Source organism: Aedes albopictus, chromosome 3 (assembly GCF_035046485.1).
Source record: "Aedes albopictus strain Foshan chromosome 3, AalbF5, whole genome shotgun sequence".
Lineage (NCBI taxonomy): Eukaryota > Metazoa > Arthropoda > Insecta > Diptera > Culicidae > Aedes > Aedes albopictus.
In genome coordinates, this window is record NC_085138.1 from 279,916,390 (window position 1) to 279,928,561 (window position 12,172).

The 12,172-nt window shown below is 35.7% G+C and overlaps 1 protein-coding gene across 1 annotated transcript in view; it reads right to left on the reverse strand.

Annotated features, from left to right (window-relative positions):
- The window catches only part of LOC109401644 (focal adhesion kinase 1), a 371,816-nt gene that overhangs the window by 340,408 nt on the left and 19,236 nt on the right, over positions 1-12,172 (reverse strand). The gene's annotated exons all lie outside the window — the stretch shown is intronic.

Below are 12,172 nucleotides of genomic sequence, written 5' to 3' on the forward strand. Positions count from 1 at the left end.
TCCCCGAAGAAATTTCAGAAGGGATTCTTGAACAAATTCAAGGAATTTCTGATGGATCTCCTGGGGGAATCTCTAAGGAAACTCCTGGACTAGATCCTAGAGAAACTCCTGTAGGAATTCCTGAAGGAATTCATGGAGGGACTCTCAGACTAACCTCCTTTGAGAATTCCTGAAGGATCTTCTGGATGAATCTCTGATGTATCTCTAGTAGGCATGCCTGAATTCTCCTGAAATCATTTTTGAAGGTGCTCCTGTCTAGATCTACCTAAGAGATCTTCTAAAAAAATCATCCTGGAGGCATACCTGAAATTTTTTTCAGGAGGAATTCCAGGTGGAGCTCTAGGAGGCATCACTGAATCTTGTGTGTTCTAAGAGTTGAGAAATCAATTATTGTAATCAAACTCTTATGATAGTGATCGTGAGATTTTTTATCTCAACTTTATTTAAACTTAATTTTGTTCGTGCACTGTATGGGTTGCACGCTTCTTCCTGTTTGCTGTTTACAGTGATGCACGACTATGCAATATGCATGCACATGTCATTTGCACATAAACTTTTGGGCAGGACTTAGGTGGACTTACGTTCTGTGAAACAAACTTACCATGGATTAACGAAATTGCTTTCTCTAGCCGTAACGACCGCCGAGTTGATGAAATTATCGGCAAATATTGACAAGAATGGATGATATTCAATTACATTTTGTAGGCACGCGTCTTAAATTACCAATATCTTCTTATTACGATATTGTTCGATGAGCATCGCGTTGCACCGTCTTTATTGGGTTGGTATATTGAGGGATGTACGTACCTGAAAAGGGAAGAAAAGGAAAGTATTTTAATGTTGCATCACCACCATGAATAATGCGGGAAAAATATTATGCAATAATTGGCTATTGCTTTCATGTAAGAACGGAGCAGCTGTTTCAGCAATTCCAAGGATAATGATGAATGTTGAACTTTCTGCTTCAGTTGACAAAGTTATTACAATTTATTAGCATATAAAAACCTTGCATCCGGGCATGCTGAACACGTGGTTTTGCTTGGTAACTTAGGCCGAAAATTGAGATTTTATTATTGATATTATTCCTTTACATGTTAAATGTTAAGCATTATCAGACGATCTGAACGTAATAACTTTTGTCACGAGTGTCGAATCACTTTGCGGTCTTCGGCAAAGTTTTCCGGCAAATTCTAGGCTATACTTCAACGTCATTAGTTAGATCGTCTTAGACAAAAAAATTAAATTTATGTAAAAAATGCAAAAAAGTACGGTTTCCCATACTAAGTTCCATACAAATTTCAATCGCAATGCAGAATACGGGGATGCAGCCAATCACTCCCAAATTTTGCACAGTTGTTTTGGACGCTGAAAGGAATCGAAAAAGCTTTAATCATAAAAAAATCGACTTCGTTGGCCCAGTCTAATAAACAGCTACAAAATATAAACATAGTAAAATTAAGAAAATTGAAAAACCACTCTAAAAGCAGAAAACATATCGGATGAAAAAGCAATAATATCCAAACACATTTCTAAAGAACAGCCTGTATTATACATCTCTGATGAAAATAATCCCAGCTATGCCATCCAAACACAGTACAAGCCTATGTTTACAAGATGGAGCATCTCTGATAAAAAACTTAGTTTTTAAGACTTAATGAATGAAACTGATTTTCAAGCCAATGTTTGAAATAAAAATTGAGAAGATCTAATAGGGAAGTGGAACCATCTCGGCACTGGTCCTATTTTGGGCACTTTTTTACTATAACTCAACCAATTTTTGACCAATTGACACAATTATTGAAACGCGGTGTGATACGTATAGTATCTAGCCGTGTACAAAATCTCAGATCAATTTGTTTGGAAATGACTGAGTTATAGCGACAAGTGCCCAAAATACCGGTCAATGCCCAAGTGACTCGCTACCCTAACATGATAAAAGCAATAACAGTTAACACAGTGCAAATTGGAAACTTGAAAGAACAGGCTTTGTTCAAAAGAGGGAGAAATCTTCGATTAAAGTCAGCAACCCTAACAACGTCAACGAAAACTGCAGCTTGGAAACAAGCTACAATATAAGCAACTTTTATTATTATCATTACCTATTTTTACTATTTATTAACGACACTTTACCATTATTGTGGCATTTCTGTCATAAGCAACTTTAATGCTATTGCTAATATTGACAAGAATTAACACACCTGAATAGAATATTTGTTTTTCAATTATCTCCATTCGACCAAACGTTTTTTCAATCACATGTGGTAGAACTAATTGAATTATCTATAAACAAACTTTCGATTAAATGGCAAAAGGTTAATTCGACCATTGCAAATTGCAAATAAAACTAAAATGCACCATGACTATTATCTAACTGGGTAATTCTCGCTGAAACCAGGCCGCCATTTACATAAAGTCTGGGATCTTAATTTTTCTTGCTTATTTGGTAGAAAATTATAAAAAAGGATGAAAACCATTTTGGTTGGGTTAAATTCATGGAGCCCTTGCTGTCAAGGGGCTGACAAGGTCATCAAATTGTACCGTAAAACGGGGTACGTATTTTTGATAATGCGGGTATCTTTGATAGTGCGACAGGCATTGTATAGTTTATCTTATAACTATGATTCCTTCAATGAGTTAAGAAAAAGGCAAACGTAGATCAAAACTATACATATGAAAGTTCATCTTAGACTTTTTTTCATTAAAACCTAGTTTATATAAAACTTTTTGGGTAAAAAATAAAAATTATCGATATCCCTTCAATCAATCTGCTAAACTACTTCGTTTCAACTATTTTCTCAATTGACGGCCTTTTATTCTCGATAGATCCATCATAGTAGATAGGAATCTGGCCTTGATTAACGAAGTGTATTTTTACGAAATGGAAGCAATTTTGTAAATTGGGACAAAAATCTCCATACATTGATAAACGCCTAAAAGTATGCAATGCCGATGTAATTCATGTAGTTAAATCTGTGTTGTTCAAAATTTGTTGATAAAACATTCAAAAACAAATAAAAAATAAGCGAACTTACCATGAAAAGCATGAAGTCATATGTTGATATACCGTTGATTATATATTTTTACAAAGATAATGATTTTTGATAGCTTTTTTTTTTTTTTTGTTTGTATTTATGTGTATTTTAACTTATGCTAATTCTACACTTCTTTTTTTTTTTTTTTGATAGCTAAACTTACTGTGTTTTTACTCAGTACTCAACAAACTCATTTTTATATGTACAATTTAGTAAAAAATCAATGTTTAGATATAATAATTCTATCTGTTACACTCGACAAGGCCTCTCTCATCATGTTCATACACGTAATATTTCAATATGTGATTATTTTTTACGATTTGGTGTGTTCTACGGGCACTATCAAAGTTACCCCAACATGAAAATTTGATTCTCGATCATATGAAAAACTAAAAGTCACATGAAATATTTAAGATTAAAAATTGGATCATTCAATTGCAATCGATAACTGATACACCTGTACATGTTTTAAAAATATAAAACGAGGGGAAAAACTGTTACATGAAAAAATATGAAAAAAATTCGCTGAAAACTATTAAAGTTAACCCACATTTCTATGAAGAGGAAGTATACACCTTTCATATGAAGTTGAAAATGTTTTGACAGCCATCTTGGATTTGGCCGCCATTTTGAATTTTATCATTAAATCCGAGTTTCAAAATCTTTAGTCTCCAGAAACACTTACAAAAAAGTTACCAACTTTGAAATTCTGTATAATTATGTAGATTTCTGAGATGTTTTGAACAATCGTTGTTTTTAATCTTATGATTTTCTGCAACGCAGTCTTTTTTGTATTAAACGAAATCTAAGCTATCTGCATCACTTATAGAAACAACGACAGCATTAACACAACATTGTATAGAACAAGATCACCGATTTGACTTAGAACGCACACAGATTGTTGACCATAGTTACAAGAAATCCACACTCCCGTTTTTAGAAATGTGTCACATCACCAACACAAACCACACAGTCAATAAGAGAACAGATATTAGACAAACTCAGCACAACATACGCAGCAGTGTTGCACGACATAAAGAACAATAACGAACGAAAAACGACTAGGAGAGATAATAACATTTATGAGAGGGACACAATATCACCGATAGGGCACGTTGGCCATCCATATGACAAACGGAAAGATAGTCAAATTGCGCCATTACCGATACAAATTGAGCGAGAAAAAAGAATAATTTCTACAGTTTGAGTTCAGAAAGGTAGTTTTGTAAAATATTTTACAACAGTTTCATAAAATAACAAATTTAAAATTCACAGTATGTACCTAAAACAAACCAACCCCGACAGATACCGTTAGACTAAACATTGGACATATAACGAAACGAATATTGTAAGTCATAGCAACTAAAAGCAACTAAAAATAACACATAATTGTACAAACAAACATTGAATTACAGTACCTCCTGAAGATAACACCAATCCAGTGTCGAAACGTCGGGCAGATAGCTTAAATTTCGTTTAATACAATAAAGACTGTGTTGCCGAAAATCAGAAGATTAAATCTTACAGTCGATCGATCACCAGTTGTTTTTAATCCTGCAGAAAAAAAAACAAATCTAGAAACATCAGCGAATGTATTTTTTACAAATGAATAAACATCTGGACATGTTTCTTGGAACTTCTGAAAAATTCGCCACTTTTACAGTATTTTCGCCCTTTACGGCCAGATTTCTGCCCACTAGTTGGGAACCCGTGTACTAAGTGTTGCCTCTCGCTCGAACGTTCTGTAATGCACGTTTAAAAGAGCTGATTAGAGATATCTAGTGTGCGTAAATGCTCATCACTCGTTTCAAGTGTAATTCACCAGTGCTTATTTAACAACCTGCATGGATATAGCGCAACATTACTTTTTTATAAGTCAATTGAAGGGGTTAGAAGCAAAGGGGTGTAAGTGACAAAAACCCACTTTAGAGTAATTGAGGTCTCAAGTTTTTCATGCCATATAAAATGTATAGAGTTTCAAACTCGAGCCAATTTTCTCCGATTCATTGCAATTTTTCTAATCATCGTAAAAGTAATCATAAAAAAGTTCGTGAAAGCTGGAAATCTGAAGAATTTTTGGATAGGCTCAGCTCAAAATCGACAAAATGTTCACTTACACCCCTTTGCATCTGAGCCCCTCAATTTTTAATTTAGTGTATTTTATTCATTAACAGAAATAAAAGACAAAAAAGGTTGTGCGGTGCACAATGTGGGAAGGCGTCGGTTTTGGGTTCCTCACGAACACGTCAATTCCTGTTACTGGCCAACAACCAACAGGCCAGAGATGAAGCAGTAATCCGTGTGGCGCTCGAACCGGTGTCCGCAAAAGATTGCCTCGGGTAGGGTCTTTTTGCGGATCGGAACGATGGGACACTACAAAATCTCTTGTTGGTGTTCCAGCAGCGGTGGGAATGACGCTGGCTTGCAACAGGTTGCCCGTGTGCAATCGAACCGGTGTCCACAGTAGATTACCACGGGTGGGGTCTAGCTGTGGATCGGAACGAGGGGGCAGACGCTTGTTGCCTCGCCGGAAAGTGCTCCGTTGAGCAACGAAATGAGTGGACTGTATTCCAATGCAGCGGGTCAGCAGCAGCAGCGGATGGCAGCCTTGGTAGTGGCATCTGGATCCAGGTGGTGCTCTTTCGGTGGTTGAAGGAAAAATCCGATTTCTACTCGATTTCACGTTTATTCGCGATGTGAACTTTTCGACGTTTACAAAAAAACTGATACGCTTCGCGCGGTATGGGGATCTTTATATACAAGATGATTCATTAGTGTGAGTGTAGCAATTATGAGGCATTGGCTCCTCCCATCTCCATGGGAACACAAACAAACGAGACAAAAACAAGAAAAATCGATTGGCGACTAGATGGGAGGAACCTTCTAGAAAGAAATACATTTGGATGGATGTCTGACTTTTGGCTTTGCTGATATGATTTTACTTTTTGATATGGGGAAAGGTATTGGCATTTCATTAACTTAACAACTAAGGTTTACAAAACAGGGGAAAAGTGGGGTAAAACAGAAAGGGGAAGGTGGGGTGAAACAGAAAGGGGATAGTAGGGGCAAATTGACAACATTTTCAAAAAAAAAACTTATTCATACAAATAAAAACAAAAACAAACGTTCGGAACCGAACAAAGGTCATCTACATATGGCACGTAAAATGAATGATTTACAAGGACTAAGTTTATTATTTTCAGGCTTCTGCTGGGTTTTTTTTTTCAGCCTTAAGGGAGCGATACTTCCAAAAAGTTTGGGAAACACTGCCCTAGTCTGTTCCCTATTTTGACACATAAAGCCATGTAAAAAGCCTTAATAATAATTTTAAGTGCAAATAGATTATGACTAACATGTTGGTTCAAATTGTAAACCATACTCTGCTCGTTTGGTTTAGTAATGGAAATCTGGATTTATTTTTTCTCAATGGAACCAATAGCTCAGCTCATAGAGCTCTATGCTATTTGCCCTGCAGCAGTGTAAATTTCCAGTAGTTAGAACGATGCGCACCATGCCATTATTCCCATCGAAAAAGGAAAGCACCACAGCCAACTGTATATTTACGAAGGCACGCGAATGTCAGCTTTGTTCTAGCTCTTCTTGATCTGTCCAGATCTAGATTGGAGAGTGCACTTGAAGCGCGCATCGTTAATCAAAAAATCTTATTGCTCGCTCACACGGCTAATAAATGTAACGAGCGTACTCGTAAAATCCTTGCTAATCTTATTTATAGATGCTCCGGCACGTCCATCCCAACCCACATGCAAATGGGCAAATATTTAATCACAAATTATTAGCCGTGATTTTTCACCCATGTGCCACAGGCGGGCGCTTGATTTCGTTTCGAATGGATACAGTAAAGGGCTCTGTTTCTGGCTGGGACGGGAACAGACAATAATGGGTGACGTGTCCGGCTGCAATGCCGGCGCGACGTGCAACGAGACAATTTAAATATTATTAAAAATTCGCTACGCTTTTACCGGTAACGGCTGGCTACTCTTGCACTGTACCGACCGACGGAGAGTACTGAAATGCCCAGGAACCGTTTAACACCCATAGACAATACAGCCTATTGATGGTGGGCAACCGTTGTTGCATGCGTCTGCACGCGGACGAGGCATGAGTTGCACTTTATTAGCATATCCATGCAAACGGCTAGAATAGCCTAACAAAAGAACTGTCAGAAGAAGTTCCCGGACTGGCCGCGGAGTACTGCGAGAAATAATAACCAGTGGCTCTGAGTACGAATAATAGTCGACGATTATAATTCACTTTAGGCCCTGTACCGCCAGCCATCAACCCTATCCGCCTTCGAAGTCACGCTACAATCGACCACCGAGTTCTCATAGGAATCATTCACTGTACGGTTTTTAGTCGCGGTCCATGAGGATTATTATTGAATGGTTGCATGTGGCTTGTGTCGTATGTGAAAGGGTCCCAGAGCTAATAAATTTAAAAATTCTGCACATACGACAGATGCTCTTTGTTTTACCTTGCCAATAAAGTTACACGCTGGTGAGGAAGCAGCTGAGGAACGAGTTGAGTAATAAATTATTCTTTCGAAAAGACGAAGTATAGCAGCTAGGTGAATGATATACGTAATTTCAGACTCAAAGAAGTTATGAGAAACGATTCCATCCGTGAAACACTACTGATCGTATTCTTGAGTTAATGCTGTTAATCGTAAGGCGTAACGATGTCTCCACTGGGACAGCCTGCTTCCCTTCGACTCCAAAGAGTTATCAAATATCAGTACCAGTAGGTACCTGATTTTGTGTTCCTTGGATAATAACTAAGGAGTGACATTAACCTTCTTAGCAACGTCACTCCAACAGTTTCTCAACAGCTACTTTGTAGAATCCTTTTTGCGGAATTCCATCAGAGATTTTACCAATTACTTAGGGATTTTTGGAGATATTTCTGCAGAGATCTCTCGGAAAACTTCTCAAGGGAATCGTTAATGAATTCGTTCGGAGATTTTTTTTAGATATTCACCTATATTCCTTCAAGGATTCCTTGCGGTTCCCGTAACGTGGGTAGATCACCTTGGAATGGTGCGTTACGGCGTAAGATCTACAACATTAAATTTTGATCTTACTATTTTCCTAACAAATGAAGCCAGGCAGCTTCTTCTTCTTCTTTCTGGGTCTCAGGCTCACGCCTGACGGATACAGGACCAGTTACTATGAATATATTGCCCCTTTGTTTTAGCGATAATTTAGTAATGCATTGTTTGCTAATTTTTATAGCGATTTCTTGTTAACTTTATTTCAGTGATTTGTTTGGAAATACCTCAAGAGATCTCTTTTTGAGAGTTTATCCAGGCAATACCGTTAAATCCATTTTGAAACATCATGGGACATTTCTAAAGGATCCTTTGGGGAATTCAACTAGATATTTTCTTTTGGAATTCATGCACCGGCTGCATCAGGATTCCCTTTACATATTTCATCAACAATTTCGACACTGTTTCAACAGGGATATTTTGAAGCATTTTTAGAGTAACCTTCCTGGAATTTTTCTAAAATCTTTGAAAAATTTCACCAGGGGTTTCTTTGGGGTGTTTTCAAGATATTGGAAACAGAACTCCTTCTTGTGGATCCAATTTCGGTATTTCAGCGGGTATTCCTCCAGGAATTCCATAGTGATTTTTTAAGAGATTCGTCGAGGAATTTCTCCATATATCTTTAAAGAATTCGTCAAAGGATTCGTTAGAGACTTTTCCAGTTTCCAGTTTCTGTAGGGATCTGTTGGGGAATTTCCTTGGAATTCCTTGGTGAATTTCTTCAGGAATTCGTTGGGGGATACCACTAATGATTCCCTCCAGACAGTATTAGAGGAACTCCTTCATAATATCATAGAATATTTTTCCAAAAATTCGAAATCGAAAATTGCCCAAAGGGTTCTTTACTCTTTAAAAAAATTCTCCTGCGCTCGTAAGAAATTTGCTGGAGAAATGTTTCAGGGATTCTTTAAGAATGCCTTAGAAAATATCTGCACTTCTAGTGCAATAGTTAAATTTCGTCAAAATGTCATTAAGGAATGAAATTGTTTTGTAGTATTTCTAGCAAAAATTATAATATAAAGTTTTGATAAAATTTTGTAATGCTGTAATGCTTATCGCGTATTTCGACAACCACTTGTAATCTTCCTCAGTATCAGTTATCCAAAATTTCTGAATTCAATTTTATAAAAATACCTGTGAGGTTTTCTAATAAATTTAAAGACGAAAATTCCGAACGAATTTATAATGGTTTTTTAACAAATTTCTACTACAATTCCCCTCAAGAATTCTTTGAATTTCTCCAAGAATTCTGCCATAAATTACACGCTCAAGTCAGAAATAAAACTACATACTGAAGAACTCAACCATATTTCTCTAAATAAATTCAGACCGAATTCCGCCTTAAATTCTCGCAATACCTACATAGTTCAGTGCATAAATTAAGGACTGTTCAATTTATAGAACGGACAATTTTACAAGGCTATAAAAAGAAGACACATAGTTCAAATTTAACCACCCTTTCTTCGTTGTTCAGTACATCATCTTTCATTCTAGTAATCATTTTTGAATAGAATAAAAGTAGTTTTATTCAGATAATTCAGATAATCAGCCAGGTGTTAAATGATGAGAATTTTTCGATAGCTGAAAATTGAAAATATATATAAAATTACTGTTCACATGTGGTATTTTGTTTTTATTACCGGAAAAGTATGTGCCATGCTGCAGCAGCTTGAGTAATAAACATTTTGGCAAAATTTAACCTCAATTGGAAAATTAAGTGTTGAGACATAAAAGTCTCAAGTGAGATTCGATTTTTTGAACAAAATTCAATTGTAAAGCAAAAAGGGCATGAAAATATTGAATAATCTTTTTTTATGCATCCAGTCGAAAGTGGGAAGAAAGTGGTTTGAAATGCAGAAAACTGCTTCTTAATAGCATTGCTGGTTTGGTTACTGTGCGCCATTACAGACACAATAATCAAAACAGTTTCGTTCTTTGAAGGTTCTTCCAAATAACAATGCATCCTAATGCAAATTTTGCAAAACAATGATGTTGGAAATAACAACTTTGCATTCGATCATTGATAAATAAGGTGTACAATAACATAGGACCAACTTTGTTGAAAATAAATAAAAACAAGATTTGCTAGAGTCAAAAATCTGCATCAATGGAGCAAAATGTATGATTTTTTTTTCAATATGACCATCTTTATGGATTACATTTTAGATGAGAAATGCAATTAATCTTCTGTATCATTCAGAGACCAATATTCTACTAATCTGGACAAATTTTTAGCCGAATCCGTGATGCTATTGCAGCACAGGACTTAAATGAACATTTCTTAATATAATTTCTATGAAAACAAGGAACTCACTGCATCAAGCTGGAGAATGCTTGGTGCATTATTACTGATCAACTATTGACCTTTACCTTTAGTAGAATAGTATAAGATTCCAATACATTAAAAGTTTCATGAAAATGTGCATGATAAGTATGTGGAAAGTTGTCGAATTTTAAGAAATGGGATTTTATTGATGTTTTACGAAAACCGCTTCAGTTACACAATAAAGAACATTTTGCTCAATGTTATATTTTTCCTACATTTGAGAATAGCTATAGAAAGTTATACAAAAAACTGTTAATGATTTTAATGGAAAATAAAAAAGATATCGCACAAGCAAGTTGTCCATTTTATAAATTGAGCCGTCCTTATTCAAAGATTCAATTTGACTAGATCAAGTAAAACCTCATTTAAAAAAAAATAATTTGAACAAGAAATTATCCAATTCTTACATAATCTCCGAGGAAAAAAAAGAAGAATAGGGTCATAGCGAGTCACTTGTGCAATGACCGGTATTTTGGGCATCTTTCGCTGTAACTCAATCAATTCAAAACCATTTGACTTGGAATTTTGTACACGGCTAGATACTCTACGTATCTCAGCGCGTACCAAAAATTGTGTCAATTGGTTAAAAATTGGCTGAATAATAGCAGAAAAGTGCCCAAAATAGGAGCCCTGCCACGATGGTTCCACTTCCCTATATAATGAGTGTCTTTTGGAATTTTACTGAATATTTAATTTCATAGATTTGTTCAAAAGTATCTTTTGCTTGAACATTTATCCTCCAGGAAACAAATATTTAAGCAATTGCTTAGAACTCAAACAATTAAATGAAAAAAATGTTACCAACGTATTAAGACGTTTACAAATTGATATGTAACTGGTAGTAAGCTGTAGTCTTTCAAAGAAGTACCAAACCAAACATCTTTCCAGTAGACAAGAACTTTAAGTAGTTTTAACAAAAATCAAACCAAAGCAAGGTTGACTCAAATAAAAGTAGCAGTGAAGGTCGATTTTCATACAATACGACCAACATTGAAAAAAAATATAAATCAAAAACTGTTATTAATTTAAACAATTTTACATAGTGTTTATATTTTTTATGTGCTTCGAAAACATATAACAACTTATAACGAAATTCGCCATATTTGTAGTTTGCTGTCAAAATTTTCTACTCAATCTATCATAGGAGAACCAAATATACTATATTAACAATATAGGTCACTTCGTGTTTTCACATACAACGACATGGAGACGCCGTTTACGAATGATTACAGCACCACCTGTTGTCAGAAAAAGTCAATAATTGTATTTTGATCAATTTTTGTTTACCGTGTAAGGTGACATTTCTGAAAAAAGATGTTAGGGGTGTCAAAGTTTTTTGATCCAAAAATCGATTAATAAATAATCGATTTACAATATACGCAAACAAAATAATGTTGCGCATTTAGTTCACCACTGGACGGCGCACTCAGTCTTTATAAGTGCGAAAACGTTAAGGTGTCATGATGCATCACTGAGCTCTCAAACGAATCAATGACTTTTTGCTTTTCAATGATTGTTGGCCTCGCGTTTTTGAAGTGATAAAAAACTGATAATTCTACAGTAACGCAGCTGAAAAAGTATCATCGTTATCACTGCGAGTGAGCATATGGGATGATACTTTATCATACGAATATTCGCTTTCGTGGCTGAGAATTATCACTTTGAAATTTCGAGCCACATATCCAACATGGCTGCCGATGCTGATGATGCCGTAAAAAGCCTTAATAAAAGTCTTTATAAGTGCAAAAA